Below are 16,388 nucleotides of genomic sequence, written 5' to 3' on the forward strand. Positions count from 1 at the left end.
CCACTGCTGATGATGTCACTGACTATGTTATGAATGATGTAATAAGTGGGCATATCTGTTATCTCGTTAAAAAAAGGAACAGTAAGTTTAAGGATAGGAAACAGACAGTTATGTTACAAAAAAGACAGCTATAGGACGTAAACAAAAAAAACTGTTACTCGCAATCCACTGCTGATGATGTCACTGACCATGTCAAAAATAATGTAATATATGACATGATCAGAAGTGAATTGCGGGTCACAGTATCTTTTCTTTACTCCCTATAGCTGTCTTTTTTGTAACATAGCTGTCTGTTTTCTTTCCTTATACTTACTGTTCCTTTTTTTTAAAAAAAAATTTTTGGTGCGCTCAAAGTTCGCGTACCGGAGTGCGAACTGGGAGCGAACTAATAGAAATAGAGCTTGGCAGAGTTCAAAGAATTCTACCAATTTTTTTTAATAATGGGGAGGTAGTTCTGAAAAGAACTTTTTTTTTCTTTTTGTTGTTTTAAATTTTTTTTATTAGTTTTCTGAACATTTTTTATATTTTTTTGTTTTTTTCTGAACATTTTGTATTTTTTTTTATTTTTGGGGGGGAGGGGGGAAACAAAAATGATTCATCGAAGAGGGCTCAACAGGAGCAACAACAAAAAGAAGAATTTATTTTTGGGGGCGTTTTGGACATACATGATTTTGGATGGCTCTAATTATAAGAGTTATGCTACTTTCGCGGTAGCATAATATTTGATTGCACCTCACACAAACTTGTTTCACTTCCCCCATGTCCATTTGAATATTTGGGATCAGCTCCCTTGCTTCAGGTCCCGTAACTTCTGACACAATCGATCTTCTGGCTATTGCTGGTGAATTCTGTTGTTCGTCTCGAAGCTGAGCTGCACTATAGTTATTTGGGTGCCACCTGCTCATGTGTCTGTGCATAGTGAAATTCCCATAACTATATTTTTTGTCCGTGCCTCTAGAAAGACGATCATCACAGATTCGGCAAAAGACATACCTGGCGTTCACTTTCTTTTGCCCTGGTGGAAATTTAAAAAATTGCCAAATGAAATTTTCCTTCCTGTTGTACCTCCTGGGCTCCTCAGGCAAATATTCAGGCTCTTCCTCCTCTTCCTGCTCTTCCTCTACTTGAAAGATTGGTTGAGTTGGTGGTCCTTTCTTTCCATGAGGAGGTGGAGGTGGTGGTGGGGGAACACTACCAGAAGCAACAACAGAAGCCATTTCTCTGGATTGTACAAAGGTCTTTCTCTCACCAAGATGAAAGTCAGAGTGAGGAAAGAAGGAGGGGTTTTCATCATTTGGGAAAAGCCAAAGTTCTAAACCAATGAAAAGTGTTAATTTTAGATCACATGACCTAGTATTACATCATTAGGAAACCAAAAGTGAAATGAACTAATGAAAAGTGTTATTATCGAGTCACATGACCTGCTGTCTTTACGTTTCGCGCTTTGCGCCGCTATCCAATCCGCTTCCGAGTCCGCTAACTTGGCGCGTCGGATAACGTATTACGCGACAACGCAAAACGTCATGATAACGTAACAGTTACGCTTAAGGGACGATTACCGGCTCGCGCACCAAGTCGCGGCTTTGAATTCAGCTAACGGGAAGCTGACCAGTTCGCGGACTAGGAGCGGAACAAATTTTTTTTTGTTAAAAATGTATAAAAAACATGTACAATATATTTTATGATTTAAAGAAGAATACATTTTACAGATAGAAATATTAGCTTTCAAAAAACCATTGAATTTCAATGAAAAAACCATAGGTTATAGTCCATATATAGTTAGGAATTAGCATTTACAAAACCTTATTTTACTCGCATAAAACCATTGAAATTCCATATATAGTTAGATGCGCTAACTATATATCGCGCACCCGCAATCCACTGCTGATGATGTCACATATTACATCATTCATGACATGGTCAGTGACATCACTGATGACATCACTGATGACAACATCCAGTGACTGTATGTTTCTGTGAAGTTAAAATATGTCTTACATATCGAAGAATGAGTGGATGTATAAGTGTCTGGATGAAGGATTTAGTAGGTGCATGACTGACTGTATGAGTGAGTGATTAAATGTGTCTCACTGAGTGCATGGGTTAGTGACTAAACTGTCTTAATTTGTGCATCATTATGTCTGTTGTTCTGTAAACTGTTGCATGTGTTGATAAGTAGCTATATGAGTAACTATATGGGTTATTGATTGGTTGCCCAAGTATTTGTATGGGAGACTGAGTGTGTGTGTGGGTGGCTGGGAGGTGTATGACTCTGTGCATAGATGTGTGAGCAGTTGATTCACTAGATGTATGATTTCAAAAGTGCATGTGGAAACAGCTGTATGGGCGGTTGACTGTGTGCATGAGTGTATTGGTGAGTGAATGGATATCTCAGTGCTACATGTCAAAGTAAGTACATATGTAAAACACAGTACATGTGAGAGTTGACATATATAAATAACTGTGCATAAGAGCCAGTGAATGTGTGAGTGGCTGTATGGATCATTGTGAACTTGTATCAGGGATTGTATAAGAGAGTAAATATGTGTTAGTATATGTTTGAATAAGTAAGGTGTGTATAACTGTATAGTTGAGGAAATGGAGGTGTGATTGATTCTTTGCATGACTGACTAGGTATGTGAGTAACTCCATGGACGAGTGACAGTCTGTGAGTGTCTGTTTACACTGATTGTATCTAAGGTTATATTAGAGTCTGAAGAGGTTCATCGTATTATCACATGAATAATATTATCAGTGATGTGATCAGTAATGTCAAATGAGATGTCATCAGTGATGCCATTTGAGATGTCATCCGTGATGTCATTTGAGACGTCATCAGTGATGTCATTTGAGATGTCATCAGTGATGTCATCAGTGATGTCACTGACCATGTCATGAATGATGTAATATGTGACATCATCAGCAGTGGATTGCGGGTGCGCGATATATAGTTAGCGCATCTAACTATATATGGAATTTCAATGGTTTTATGCGAGTAAAATAAGGTTTTGTAAATGCTAATTCCTAACTATATATGGACTATAACCTATGGTTTTTTCATTGAATATATATATATATATGTATATATATGTATATGTATATATATGTATATATATGTATATGTATATATATATATATGCCTGGTTTTTACAAAACAAATATAAGAATAGACACCTCGAAATTGATCCTATCAATAAAATCTTCATGCATCTGCAGGGATTTCTATTACATGCATATTGACATGCTAACTGAGCTGCAATCACAGCATATCCCTGTTTGACATCTTTATTATGAGTAGTGGACGGCTACCTGATAAAGGCTGTGTGCCGAAACGTGCGTTGTAAGACATCTGCCGCACTGCCCGAATCAACGTTCGCATCTATTGCATGGGATTTGTATATAATGTCTGATGGTGTATGAATTTATTCACATATCACTTATTTTTGATTTTCAAATGCACTTTTGTACCATTGATTCGTTTAAATATGAACTTTGTATTAGCTAACAAAAAGAATAAATATTTCAAATAAACTAATCAAAATAAGTATATAAAAAATCTTTTTATCAGGTTGGTATAGAGTGCTTATCTCATATGTCTACAATTGAGACATAGAAGGGTATTCTTTCAGTCAACAATAGTTTAATATCTTCGCTAGTTATGACTTCCTTTCACTAGGATACGCCATCACCTCCACACTGACTGCTCGGACAAGTGGGTTCTACAGATAGTCCGACGGGCTACTCCCTCCCCTTCGACACTACCCTTCCCTCCATGCCTCCTACATACGATCAGCTGATGGGGGATCGCCTTACTTTCCTCGAGAAGAAGTCACAACTCTTGGGCAAGGGAGCCATTTAGAGGGTTCCGGTTCAAGAATTAGGCTGTGGTTGCTCTTCCTGCTACTTTCTGGTCCTAGACTCTACCTTAGAGCCCTCAACTACTTACTCAGAAAAGAGAAGTTCAAGTTGCTCATTCTTGCTCAAGTTGTGTCGGTCCTGGACCCAGAGACTGGGTGGTAGCATTGGACTTGCAGAACGCTTATTTCCATATTCCAGTACTGCCTGCCCATCGCCGCTACCTGCGGTTTACGCTGGGCCGCAAGCCCTAGACTTTATTCTAGTAAACCACCTTCTAGTTCAGGATCTAGGTGACATGGAATTGATATTGCATTCCCCACCTTCTACATAGATTAGGTTGAAACTAAACATTCCTCATATACCAGAACAACTTCATACCGTACCCCAGCTTCTCGGGGACTCACCTATTTCATCACTCTCTCAGAATGATTGACTTTTTACACCCGTATTAAAGGATCTCAAGCGCATCCCTAGTATAATCTACGAGCACACTCCTTTTATAGCCCATATGCATCGAGAGGGCCCCCCTCGAGCTCGAGAGCATGCTCTGTAACCTACTTTCCGTCCCACATATTGCACCAGTCTCTGCATCAAGTGACCACGCGCAGGCTAGTATTCCAGATACACCTGGCTACTCCCCAATAAAGATAAACACCCCACACATCGCATTGTCTCCCCAGGTTCACCTTTCAAAACCCTCTGGTAGGGTGCTGAAGATAGTGTCATGGAATGTGGTGAGTATAAGGGGGAAACCCGACTTACCCCACTGGCTTGAGCTTATTAACCATCATGAGATTTGTTTATTCCAGGAAACATCTGACCACATTTATACCTGGGTTCGTGACCTTTTATAGACCAGCCATTCCATCCAAACCTGGCCGGCCATCCGGTTGGTTGCTCACCCTAATTAACATCTCACTTAATTGCGACTTTAAGGGACTGGACACTAACAGCCCTGATATTCCAGAGGTAAGGCTAAATAATGTCAAGGGCAAGTCCTTTGATATTTTTAACGTATATGCCAGCAGTACCAGAGGAGGTAGCTCTCCAACTCTGCTAGCCCTGGATCAACTATTGGAATATAGAAATGACGGTTACTCCCTAATTGTCGGTGGTGGTTTTAATGTGACATTAGAACCACTAGACTGGGTAGAGTCCCTATGATGTGAGGGAGGAGAACAAAGCATGGATGGTGCCACCTCTGGAGCTTAGCCCCATTAATAATTCTTGAAAGTGGCATTACAGATGAATGCCATCACTCTAGAACATGGGCTAAGAGCCGCAAACGGGAGAACCTGCTCGGACAAAGGAGGGGGAATGACCTTTAGTGGACCAAAAGTGGCGAGCAGGATAGACCATCTCTGAGTAGACCTTACTTTATGGCCCCTGATACAGGATATTGTTATCATCCCATCCTGCGACCGCGACCATAATCCCCTTAGCCTGACTGTCGAACACCCATGTGGCGAAGGTCGGATTGATTCCACTGAGTACCAAGGAGGTAATCCTCTTCAATAACAAACGTCTGCTCAAATGCCCTGCCGTTATGGCAGATGAAACCAAGACTAGATTAATCATAAACGATCTAGAAAAGCACCTAGAGACTGTGCTGGGCCTGACAATTCTCCCAAAACATTTGCTTGCAGCAGCATACATAGAGACTTCTTTTACCACCTGACCAGTTTCTTTCTTGTCCATGGCCACAAGACCGGGCCAAAGCAGGGTAGACCATTGGGTTCCACTGTATGGTTTAATAGGGAATGTAGTGTCAAGAGGGAGACTGTCCTTAGCCATTAGAAATAGAGACACACCAAGCATTTGCGAAGCCAGAAAGGAATACAAACAGGCACAAGACAAAGCGAAGAGAGAATGGGATGAGGAGAGGTGGGAAGATCTTGGGTAGTGCAAAAACAACAATTGATGGACAGAATGCAGAACAATGTCATACATTCACCCAAGTACAGAGATGTGTGCCTAAATCCATCGGTTTTTTGCTCCCCATCACATTCCAGTTTGGACCCAGCCATATGCAAATTAGTCTTGACCCTGCGCCCAATGGGAACAGTCTAGCCCGAACTGTCAGGCCAGGTCCTCCCTGGACTGGAAACAAGCAACCTAGGACCAGTTTCGGGCTTTCAGCTCTCATCAGCTAGGATAGCTTGACTCCAGTGGCATGGAATGCACGGGACCCACGTCTGGGCATACCCATCCCACTCGGGTTTGACAAATGCAAAAACAACAATTTGTTTGCTGTAACACAGATCTTGGGAAAGCCATCTGTCATCCATATAGCAGGAAGTTCTGTACCCTTTTGTCCAAGGTTAACTTTGAGAGGTCGCCCCCTTTGGCTAATAACATGCCACCTGTAGAGTGGCGCAAACACTTTTGCGACCTCTATTCTTTCATTGAAACACATGATAGAAATCAGTAGTTCCAGGATATAGGTTACCCAGTGCGTACCCTTTCATTCTCTAGAGAGGACATTTTGTCCTTTTTGGACCCAATTGTACCTGCGAAAGCTCCAGGCCCGAATGGCATTCTAGGTGACCTTTTTGTGCAGACAGGGAAAACTGGGCTACATATTTTGACATTGGCCAATGACATAACTGGCGGGGGAGGATCCCCAATTCGAGGAAAAGGGCTGAAGTAGTACCCATATCTAAGAAAGGGGTACGGTCGAGGCCTTCCAACTACCGTCCGATCAGCTTGATCGATTGTGCCCAAACAGTCTTCTGTCGATCTGTCCTGGTTAAAATCCAGGACTCGATGATTGAGAATGACATCTTCTCTCCACTCCAACCAGGATTCCGGCAGAAGACCGGCACAATGGATCAAGTATTTTGCTTAGTTACGCTATACTGGAAGGTTGTTGTCTTGGGCAAGGGAAGTCTATACCTTGCCTTTATTGATTTAAAAACCGCATTCGACCTTGTGTGCAGGGATTCATTATGGCGGGTCCTTGGGGATATGGGAATGCCTTTGGAGATCCTGGAAATGTTAATTAGGTTGCATGATGGAAACTACGCCCGGTTGAGGTGAGGAAACCAGGAACAACTTATCGAGCCCATCACGATCCAGCGGTGGGTCCGCCAGGGATGTGTTTTAGCTCCAACTCTTTTTTCCCTTTACGTCAACCAGGTAGCAGACTTTTTGTGCTCCCTACCAGCTGACGCACCATCTATGGCGAACCAAAAAATTGCCACACTGTTATTTGCTGGCCATACCCTACTGGTTTCAAAAACTCCCATGGGTCGCCAAACCCGGTTAAACCATTTCAAGGCATTTTGCGAGGCGAGGGGCTTTGTCATTAACACCACCAAAACCAAGCTAATGATGATCAACTCCCTCGAATCCTTTAACCCCTTCCACGCTCATGACGAGCTGGGCTCGTCATGGTGTAGCCTCCTCGCACACTGTTGACGAGCCCAGCTCGTCATGAAACAATAGAAAAAAGCAATTTCCAGCACAGGAGTGGAATTGCCTTAGCAGCCATGGAGTTAAGGGAAACTTAGTCCTGGATAATGTCCCGCCTGAGAGGGTTTAGTTCCTTCGACTACTTGGGCATTAAATTATCGGAGGGAATAACTTGGAAGAGACATCTAGAGAAGGTCTCCTTGAAATTCACTCAGCTTACTGGGGTTTTGAGGAGGGAGCATAGCTTGACGTATATCAGGCTCGTAGCTCCTGCTCGTAAGTTATACAACTGCAAGGCCGTGACTAGTGCCCTTTATTGGGTGGAGCTGTGTGGCACAGCACCCTCAAATGAGCTCGCAGCTGTGGAAAACAAGTTCCTTAGGAACCTGATATCCCTTCCCCTAAGTACACCCCTTCTCCCTCAAGCTTGATCTGGGTATTCAGTCTATCAATGATCTTGAGAGGCTCCGCCCATTGTTGTTTTGGCATAGATTGGCCTCTACCCCTGATTTGGCACATTATGCAGCTGCTCTTTGTGAGGTCTCTAATATGGACACTGCAAACAAAATTGACTGGATTAAACAAGTATACACCCTTTGGTCTAGTATTGGTTTGCCAATTCAGGCTATCAGCCACTCCCCTTCATATTCAAGAAGCCAAGTAAAACTTCTGTGTTGGGCTTGGGTCGTGGAGAACAACCTTCAGAAAAGCCACCTTGGCAGCTTAACAGACACTTTCACAGATCTGAAATTTAATTGCCACCTAGATTTCGATATCATCAAGGGGCCAGCCAACAGGAAATTGTACACAGTTTGACACAGCAGCCTACCAATTAATGCTTTTACCAACTCCTGGCAGATTAACACACTCCAACTTAAGGGCTGTCCTTCATCTCCATGTCCACACAAAATAATAGGGCTTGTATTCTGCCTACTAAAACATATGCAAAACCAAGAAAGTAATGGTTAGCTCCTGTGTGTAGACAACTAGGGTCCCGAAGCGCTAAAGACGCCCTACGGATATTCAAATCCGATTCCAGACCTCTTTTTGGCTCTGCCACTGCGAAATTTTTAGGCCACTTCTGGGCGATTGGAAGGAGGGCACAGTAATAGTGTCGACTGGTGCAGATAGATAAAGAGACTGTACTGACCAATCAAGAGTGGCTTAATCTCTAATGTTGCTATTTTTTTATATTCTTAAATAATTGCTTTTATGGTTGTATTTTATTCTGTCTATTGTGACTAGCGCTAGCGCCTTGTTCTTAGATTAGAGGCAATCCTTTATTTACTACTCCATGTGCGGGCCATTAATCTGGGAACTAATTTGCACAAATTTTGATGATGCATTTGCACTTAAACCCCATAATCAGGTGAAAGAGACCTAAATTATGAATTGTGAGGAATTGCTTTATTTATATGACTAGCAGCCCGTCCTGACCCTGTCCGGGAGCAATTAGGCTTCAGGGCCCCCGCCGGCCCCGACATTGTCCCTGGGTCCCCCAGAGTAGCAGCCCGTCCTGACCTTTGCTTTAGGGCCCCCGCTCGCCCCGACATTGTCTGTGGGTCCCCCGGAGCCGTACCTCATCCGCCGCACCTCCCCGCGCTCCTGAGGTCACCGGTCTGCCGCTCCTCACCACTCCTCCCCGCCTGTCCGCCGCTTCTCACCGCTCCTCCCAGCCTGTCCACCGCTCCTACCCGCCTGTCCGCCGTTCCTCCCCGCGCTCATGTCCGCTGCTCCTCCTCGTGCTCCGGGAGCAATTAGGCTTCAGGGCCCCCGCCCGCCCCGACATTGTCCGTGGGTCCCCCAGAGTAGCAGCCTGTCCCGACCTTGGCTTCAGGGCCCCCGCCCGCCCCCACATTATCCGTGGGTCCCCCGGAGCCTTACCTCATCTGCTGCACCTCCCCGCGCTCCTGAGTTCACCGGTCCGCCGCTCCTCCCTGCCTGTCCGCCGCTTCTCACCGCTCCTCCCAGCCTGTCCACCGCTCCTCCCCGCCTGTCCGCCGCTCTTCCCTGCTCTCTTGTCCGCCGCTCCTCCTCGAGCTCCTGGACGCCGCTCCTCCCGGCGCTCCTGATGTCAGCCAGCACGTCGCGGCCGGCGCTACTTCCATGGGACTACTTTTTTTCCTCATACATTTTTTAAATAACTTATATATTTTTTTTATTTATATAGCTTATGTGCATCTGCACACCCTGACAATTACAACGATGTATCGGGTGTTTGGATTGGCGCTGTGGTTCCCGAGTTTACCCGCCTCAAAGGTTCAAAGTTCTTCCTTTATTATAGTAGTATAGATGTCAATGTTGTTTTTATTATGTCAACCTGAGCGCTTTTTATTCCTCATGCATACTAGTCTTCTGAAACGCTCTTTTAGTCTAAAATGATACTCATGATTTGTGCGGTTGCTTCTTTTATGGTGTGTCAAGCCGAAATAAAGAATTATCATTTATGAGCCGCAAGCACTTTCAGTTTACCATGCTCACCTTCGGCCTCACCAGTGCTCCTCAAGTTTTCACCAAGGTGATGGCAGTGGTCACAGCTTATCTGTGGCGATCCGGGGTTACAGCCTTCCTCTATCTCAACGACTGGCTGTTGAAGGCGTTCTCGCCCCGGAGGTTGTCTCCCCCTCCAGACTACGGTGAACCTCCTGCATTTACTAGGGTTCACTATCAACGTGCCGAAGTCACACCTGACTCCTTCCCAGACGCTCCCTTTCATCAGAGCTGTTCAGAACATGGTGCAGTTTCAGGCCCATCCTTCCGAACGGTGGGTCCAGGATATTCAGGCTATGAAACAGATGTTTCAGCCTCTGTCCTCTATTTCACTGAGACTCACACTAAGGCTGTTAGCCTCATGGCCTTTTGCATCCTGCTAGAGAATCATGCCAGGTGGCACATGCTGGCTTAGCAGTGGGATCTGAAGTTTCAGTGGGTGCAGCCTCGGGGGAAGCTCACTGATCTAGTCCAGATCCTGAGGGGGAACTGCATAAGATCTGCAGTGGTAGGCTCACAGGCAGACCCCTCTCCCTTCCCCACCCAGCTCTCACAGTGGTGACAGATGTGTCACTCCTGGGATTTTCCCCATCTGGTGGGGGGGGAGGGGAGGTTGAGATCAGAGGTCTCTAGCTTTGTGGATCCAATTGACAGTGAAAACCTTCTTACCATCTCTCAATGGAAAGCTGGTTCAGGTGTTTATGGACAACACCACCACCATGTGGTACTGCAACCAACTAGGCAGGGTAGGGTTGTGGACCCTTTGTCAGGAGGCCCTGCATCTTTGGACTTGACTGGAATACAGGGCATATCCCTGGTGGTTCAACACGTGGCCGGTTCCCTGAACACCAAGGCGGACTAACTCAGCCATCTGTGCCTAGCTATTCACGAATGGCGTATCTCTCTGGAGGAGGCGCAATTACTCTTTCAGAGGTGGGGAGCCTTGTTTAGATCTGTTCGCCTCTGAAGAGAACGTGCAATATCAGCAGTTTTGGGTGCTGAGGTTTCCAAGGCAGTTCTTGCTCAGTGACACCAAGTCTTGAGTGGAGCTCAAGCCTCCTATATGCCTTTCGGCACATACTACTCCTGTCCAGAGTGCTCAAGACCGGGCCCAAGTCACTCTTGTGGGTCCAGACTGGGCATGGAGAGTTTGGTATCCTGAGCTTCTCCAGATGAGAATCGATCCCACAATCAAGCTGCCCCTTCAGGAAGCTCTTCTGTCGCAGCAACAAGGGGAGGGACCTCCATCCAAACCTGTCAACCCACCGCCTCGTTGCTTGGAGATTGAGCGGCAACAGTTGGTAGCCTTTGACCTTCTTCCTGAAGTATGTGGAGGTATTCAGCCAGGTGTCCCTCCACTAAGTGGATATGACTGCTGATGACAAAAAAAATTGTAAATATTATACAGAACGATCTATTGACCCTCTGTCTGCCTCCCATTCAGATATCCTCCTTTTATCCTATATCCTCCTTTTATCCTATCTCTTGCCAAGCAGGCCTCTGCTCTTGGCACTCTGAAGGGTTACCTTTCGGCCATTTCTGCCTTCCTACGGTTGCCCGGACAACCTTCACTATACAAGTCTCCTATTGTAAATAGATATCTGAAGGGGATTACACATTCGCTCCCCCCCTCACCTTTCATGCCCCAAAGGGAACTTAACTTGGTCCTCACTTATCTAATGTGTGCACCTTCTAAGCCACTGCACAATTACCCCATCTGGCGGCTCATCATCAAGACAGTCTTTTTAGTGGCAATAACTTCTTTGAGGAAGGTGAGCGAGTTGCAGGCACTTTCCATCAGCCTCCTTACTTGACTAGCTTCCCTAACAAGGGAGTGCTCTGCACCAGGGGTTCCTTTTTGACTAAGGTAGCCACATCTTTCCATCTAGGGCAATCTGTCACCTTTTCCACCTTCTACGCTCTTCCGCATCCTTCTAAGGATGAAGAACCTCTCATCGTCTACCCAAAAAGAGCGTTATTGTTCTACCTTAAACGCACTAAAGAGTTCTGGGTGGACAACCAACTATTTCTGGGATACTTCAGAGCAAAGAAGGGACGTGCTGTGCAGAATAGGACCATCTCTTGATGGGATATTCTCTGCATTTACATCTTTAGCACTCTGGTAAAGAAACAGCATCCTGAAGGCCTCAGAGCTCATTCTACCAGGAATAAGGCAGCCACCACGGCTCTCCAGTGTGGTGTCTCGGTCCTTGACATCTGCCAGGTGGCTGTGTGGGCATCCCTGCACACATTTGCCAAGCATTAGTGCCTGGATAATCAGGTCCGTAGGGAAAGACTCTTTGGCCGTTCGATCCTATAGGACTTTCTGGTTTAAACGTTTCTGCAGTGCCTCTTCTGGGGATGTTATTGCTTGGGTTCAAAGGTAAGAAGTCTGCAGCCAGATGTCTCTATCAGATGGACAAGTTTCTTACCTTCAGAAACTGTTTATCTGGTAGAGAAATGATCTAGCCACAGATACCTTACCAACCCACTAATCCTTTCTGCACTGCAGATCAGTTCTTAATGTCAGCTCTTTCCCTTTCGGGCCCTAACTTTCTAAATACACAATTGTTAGTCAACTTTATGGCTCCGCACTTCTGGCATGATAAGTCATGGAAAGTACTTATGTCAGTGCACCGAGGTGGTGCCTCTTTAGACAATGCAGACATCACGATGACAGAGACTACTCCTACAACGTCACGCAGAGTTGACCGATGCCGCCTTCCTGTGCGCAGGAGTACTGCTCAAGAGATCTTCTGGATCCATTCTAATGCCTGGGAAGTTTAAAGGTAAAGAATCTGCAGCTAGATCTTGTCTCTACCAGATAAGTCTTTACCACATGTAAGTAACTTGTCAGACTGTGTGGAAAACATGTGTGAATTCAGTTAAAATGTGCTCAATACATACAGATCTGTCTCGTCTACACTTCTGATTCGCTCAATGGATTGTGACATCCATGGGCAGCAATTCAACGCTGTCAGAGTTCTCCACAATTTCTGCCTCTCTCCACATACCCTCGCCTTTGCATGTTTATGTAGGTGCATGACCCTCCTGCTCTGCCAATTTGTAAACTTGGCCTGGGGGTCTTTATGCTTGCAAATGTATTTGCTGAGTGGTGTCACACATATGCAACCTCTGACTTTTATTTCCTTTTCAAGACTAACAGGACAATCTTCGAGCGATCTACGTAGACCATGCTGTTTAGCTATGCCTATTCCATGTATGTAGGCCTTTAAGGGCTCCCAGAGTGTAAACCCCAAACTCACTGAGGATTTATTTATTTGAAAGTAGATCTCAATTTCTGACCTAACATCTTTCTGAAACCGAGTTTAAAGAGCGTAGAGTAGCAATCTCCAGGTAAAGGTGTCATGAGGCTGGCTGTTCAATCACGAGTTTACCTGGCTAGTGGTGAGAGAAGGTGCATGGTACATGTTCTGTCAGGGTTGCCCATGTACACATCACATGCCCAATCAGTAGTCCAGGAGCTGTGGGCTGATCATACATGTGTACCCTCTCTTAGTTCTAAGTATCTGCTTCTCCATATATCTTCTGGTCCACACTTGTGGACTGTTTGTTGCAGCATCGTGATTACAAGTAGTGCCAGTGGAGCATATTTCTGAATTCATCTAGCACAACATTAAAGATCCCTTCTATAGTCTGAAGTGACATAGCTGCACACTTGCACCATACTGATAGTATAAGGGATGTTTCTTGAGCATTAGGGCTGTAGGCATTGACAAGTGTGCTATGTTTACCATGAAGCATCTCCTGCACTACACTGCCCCTGTGGGTTGTTTGGTTCCTGAATAAGTCTGAACTAGACCCCTTTTGTTTTAATCAAGATAGCCATGCCTCTAGTGAATTAACAGAATGTGACAATGTACAATAGACTTCGCATTCTGATGCTACCTTGGAGATGGTAGAATGGGTAAAATACACCTCTTGAAGTCCCTCCACATCAAGTTAGTGCTAATCTAAATATGATAACTTGTGCCTAACTTTTTGGGGCTTATTAAGCCCTCTTACCTTCAATGTAAACAAGCGGAGATAAAGTTTACCCGCAAACGTGTGAAGATAGAGCACCCTATACAGTGGTGATGGATGTATAGGCTCCCAACAAGAGTACATGCACAAAATAGGTGTAACAAGGGCTCGTATAAAGCTGTCATCTTGCTTCTGCTCACCTGTAACCCCTCGTTAACCACTCTACAACCCTCCCACACTAGCTACCCCAACGACAAGTGAAATCTCCAAATTACCCCCCAAAAAGTAAAATCCGCATAACATACAGAAGCAATACAAAAACTAAGTAGGTAGATTGGGGTGCCATAATAGTTGACAATTCAACACCCTGTGACAGAAAGGGGGGCGGGGGTTGTTTGCTGTGAAAGGATCCCTCAGAATGCTGTAACAAAAAGTATTTGCGTGGACACTATAGGATGCACATGAAGCCCGCCTTCTTCGCTACACTACATGTGCCATGTTGTGACAACACAACTGCATGGTCCCATTCCACATCAGAGTCCTTTGTTAGATTCCTCTGTCTTTAAAATAACTTCCGTTAGATTTAGCAAGAATCTGCTTGATGAATCAAGAAGCACTCTGTGTCTCAAGAAAATGAGCTTTATTGCAGTGCAGAATATTCAGTTTTGCAGGGTACCGTTTGGTGTAGAATACTCCTGCTTGCTGTTGTTTTAGTTTGTGAGGGTGCTATTCCAGTCAGACTTTCTGCACAGCCACAGTGAAATCCAGGAACATATAAATTCATACCATCATGCATCAGGGATTGTTTCTCTCTAGCCAATCTATGGATAGTGTCATGGTCCCTGAAGTTGAAAAGCCTGGCTCAGATCGGACAGGAGTTTGCCCCTTGTGGCGGTCTACAACCCAGAGTGGTGTGCTCTCAACTTCAAACAGCAGTGAAAATCTCAAAACCGGTCCTTGAGCACGGTTCAACATAGTCTGCCATGTTGCTGGTGTTGGTGGACTTGTGGATTCCAACCAAGCGGATATTGTTGCGTCTTGACCGAGCCTCCAAATCCTCATTTTTGGCTTATATGATTTCAAGAACTTAAATCATCCCAAGGCTTTTCATCTTCTAAGGACGAGCCTCTGGATTCTGCAGTGGAGACTTATTCCCTGCTTATTTAGCATAGTGGATAACCGATCTAATTGCCGTAGGCAAGTACGGTTTGCCATCAATTGAGCTGAGGATCTTCTGCGTATGCAAGAGGAGTGTCTTCATGCGCGTGTCATTATTTTGCATTGAGATTTCTTATGCCGCACCAGTCTCCTCAGGTAATGAGGACCTCAGAGTACGCTTGACATCAAATGTAAGTTTAGGTTATTTGGGGTTGTTTCCCAATCTCCACTTAAGCTAGCAGATGCAGGAGTAATGCAAGATGCAGAATAATGGGCCTTCAATTGGGCTGTATGTTTTGTGACACCTGTGACTAAGGAGCAGAAGGGTGAAGCAACTGGACTGAGGCTTTGTCCATAACTGTTGGGATCGACACTATATGTTATGTTATGTTATTTTTGATTTCTATAGCACACCGCTACTCCATTGGAGTGTCCCGGCGCTTTTTATTGGCAGCTTGTAAGCATGAAGACATAACACAGTGGGATAAAAGAAAAACAACAAAGCAAAGGAGGGAGCATGCTAAGGGGCAAAGAGCCAAGTTTTAAGGCCCTTCCTAAAGGTCAGCAAATTAGAAGTGCTACGTAGAGCCAATGGCAAAGCATTCCAAAGCTGCGATGCCTTCAGCTTGAAGGAGCGACCCCCTACGCGGGCCCTCTTTACTCGAGGGACCACCGCAAGGAAGAGAGATTCGGATCGCAGAGATGGGCCGGGCGATAAAAGGTAAGCCTCCGTTGCAGATATTTCGCGCCCGAGGCATAGAGCGCCTTATGAGCCAGCGTCAACGCCTTGAAAACAATCCGCTTCCGGATAGGCAGCCAATGAAGCGACTGCAAAAGGCCGGACACTCTGGCTTGCCTGTGAAGGCCGAAGATAGCCCGAGCAGCCGAATTCTGCACCACCTGAAGGCGCTGTAGTAGATACTCTGGTAGGCCCAGATATAGGACGTTGGAATAGTCCAATCTGGAGCCAATTAAGGCCTGCACAGTGATCCTCCTGTGCTCTTCTGAAAGCAAAGGAAAAAAACTTCCGGAGCATCTTCAGGAGACCAAAACATGTTCCCGTAAGACCGAGGATCTGAGATCTCAACGTCAGACCATTGTCGATCTTAATTCCCAGATTTTTTGCCTGCTGGGAGGAATGTGCAGGAGGAAACATATTAATCGGCCACCATTCCTGCCAATCAGGATCAGAAGTACAACCGAAGAAGAGTACCTCAGACTTATCTGAGTTGCATTTGAGGCTGTTCAGCTGGAACCATTTGAAAACAGCCCCAAGGCACTCAAGAATACTCTCTCCGTCAAATTCCTCTCCTTTTCCACACGTAAAGAGGAGCTGGGTATCATCCACATAGGATACGATCTGGGCCCCCAAGGACTCCGCCAGTGCCGCCAATGGAGTCATAAAGATGTTAAAAAGACTCGGACTCAGCACAGAGCCCTGCGGGACTCCGACTCCCAAAGGCGGCATCACGGCAGAGCTTGAG

This window comes from Lissotriton vulgaris, chromosome 9, assembly GCF_964263255.1.
Source record: "Lissotriton vulgaris chromosome 9, aLisVul1.2, whole genome shotgun sequence".
Classification (NCBI taxonomy): Eukaryota; Metazoa; Chordata; class Amphibia; order Caudata; family Salamandridae; genus Lissotriton; species Lissotriton vulgaris.